This window comes from Arachis hypogaea, chromosome 13 (genome assembly GCF_003086295.3).
Source record: "Arachis hypogaea cultivar Tifrunner chromosome 13, arahy.Tifrunner.gnm2.J5K5, whole genome shotgun sequence".
Taxonomy (NCBI): Eukaryota; Viridiplantae; Streptophyta; class Magnoliopsida; order Fabales; family Fabaceae; genus Arachis; species Arachis hypogaea.
In genome coordinates, this window is record NC_092048.1 from 89,189,995 (window position 1) to 89,192,588 (window position 2,594).

Sequence of the window (2,594 nt, forward strand, 5' to 3'; positions counted from 1 at the left end):
CTTTTTTTTTTTTTTTGATTAATTGAGTTTTAATTTTAGCTGTTCATTTTTGTTTTTCTGCAATTTTAGTTGTCTCTCTTTAATTTTCCTTCACTTCTTTACTTTCCAGCAAGCTAACCCACTAACTATTTGATAAATTGCTCTAGCCAAGCTAACTATACTCTGTTTTAGTGAACTCTGCATTTGCTGTTTCTTGTACTTGTTCCTTGTATGATAGGTAGGAGAAAGGAAACCTCAACCTCGTTTGATAGTGAACCGGAAAGAACCTTCCTGAGATTAAGGAGGGAAGCAAGAGGAAAGAGGGCTGTTGGTGCAGAAGAAAAAGAGGAAGACTTAGATATAACCATGGAGGATGATATGGAACACCATCATGAAGGAGAGGTGAACAATCATGCCAGAAGAGGTGCAGCCAACCCTGCTGGACAAGAAAGGGGAGTTCTGGGATCCTACATTAATCCAAACCCAGGAAACTGTGGTAGCAGCATTCAAAAGCCAACTATCCATGCTAATAATTTTGAATTGAAGCCTCAGCTCATAACTCTTGTGCAAAACAACTGTTTCTTTGGAGGAAGTGCCCAAGAGGACCCTAATGAACATCTCACTAAATTCCAAAGGATATGTGACACGGTTAAATCTAATGGTATTCATCCTGACACCTATAGATTGCTACTGTTTCCATTTTCTTTGAGGGACAAAGCATCAAAATGGCTAGAATCATTTCCCAAGGAAAGCTTGACAACCTAGGAGGATGTAGTGAATAGATTCTTAACAAGGTTCTACCCTCTACAAAAAGTAAACAGGCTAAGAACTGAAGTACAGACATTCAGACAGCAGGATGGTGAGACTATTTATGAAGCCTGGGAGAGATTCAAAGATTTGACAAGAAAATGCCCCCTGATATGTTTAATGAGTGGGTGCAACTTCATATCTTTTATGAAGGGCTGAATTGTGAGTCAAAGAAAACTGTAGACCACTCATCTGAAGGTTCCCTTAACAAGAAGAAGACCATTGAAGAAGCCATTGATGTTATAGAGACAGTGGCTGACAATGAGTATTTCTATGCCTCAGACAGAAGCAACAACAGGGGAGTCTTAGAATTAAACCATATGGATGCAATCCTGGCCTAGGATAAGATGATCACCAAGCAACTAGCTGAATTGACCAAGCAGATGGAGAAGAATCAGGCTGCGGCCATCCACACTTAACCATCATCTCAAGGAGAGTTGGACACAGAAGAAGCAATTAACTGGGAGGAAGCTAATTACCTTGGAAATTCATCTAGGCAAACTCATTATCCATATTCTAAAACTTATAACTCTGGTTGGAGGAACCACCCAAACTTTGGGTGGGAAAACCAACAAAACCAAGGCCAAGACCACAGATCCCATAATCCAAACCAGTATAACAACTCCACTCACCAAAATTCTAACCATAAACCATACCAGACCACACAAAACACTTATTCATAGCCACCATACCAAAGCCACAATAACCACTCTCAACACCCCAATTTCAACCAACCATCACCACATGATGATGACAGAATGGCCAAAATAGAAGCTATGCTTGCAAACTTTTGCAAGGAGTCTGAAGACATGAAAAAATTCAGGAAAGAAATGAGAGGTAGTATGAAAAGCCGAGGGGAGGTTATTAAGAATCTCGAATCTTAGGTAGGACATCTTTTACAGCAGATTCCGAAGTCTACTTATAGTTTTCCAAGTGATACTGAGAAAAATCTAAGAGGGGAACTGAAGAAGGTGAGATGGGAAGAGTGTAAGGCAGTTACTCTTGCAAATGAAGAAATTTTGGAAGAAGATACCAGCAAACAAACAGAGCACAGTCAAGGAAGTTCCCAGAGCAACTTGGAGAAAAAGGAACAAGGAACTGGATGTGTACAAAGGAAAGAATCAACAAGGAAGGAAATTCTGAAACCTTATGTGCCAAAGGCACCATTTCCTCAGAGACTTAGGGGAGGTGAGAAAGAAAGGTCATATTCAAGATTCCTAGATATGTTTGCATCTCTCAGTGTCAACATCCCATTTATCAAAACTCTCCAATAGATGCCTACATACATCAAGTGCATGAAAGAGCTGTTGACCAAGAAAGGAACCTTAAAAGGGGGACAAACAGTGACAATGAACAATGAATGTAGTCCCCTCATCAAGAAGGACGTACTCCTGAAGAAAAAAGATCCAGGGAGCTTTCATATTCCATGTGCCATAGGAGAGTAAAAAATTGACAGAGGATTTTGTGATCTATGAGCTAGCATAAATGTGATGCCTCTATCTCTTATGAAGAAGTTGCAAATCAATGAGCTGAGATCCACGGATGTAATCATCCAATTGGCGGATAAAACTCAGAAGCAGGGCAAAGGAGTAGTCAAAAATGTATTGGTGAAAGTGGAAAACTACTTCCTCCCTATTGACTTTGTTGTTTGATGAGCGGATAATTTATACGCTTTTTGGCATTGTTTTTACATAGTTTTTAGTATGATTTAGTTAGTTTTTAGTATATTTTTATTAGTTTTTAATTAAAATTCACATTTCTGGACTTTACTATGAGTTTGTGTGTTTTTCTGTGATTTTAGGTATTTT

At 39.0% G+C, this 2,594-nt stretch overlaps 1 non-coding gene across 1 annotated transcript; it reads right to left on the bottom strand.

Annotated features, from left to right (window-relative positions):
* Positions 1–798: 798 nt before the first annotated feature.
* On the bottom strand, positions 799–905 carry LOC112739183 (small nucleolar RNA R71). Its single transcript, XR_003170120.1, has one exon. It is a non-coding gene; the product is annotated as a small nucleolar RNA R71 (small nucleolar RNA).
* Between the last annotated feature and the right edge of the window lie 1,689 nt (positions 906–2,594).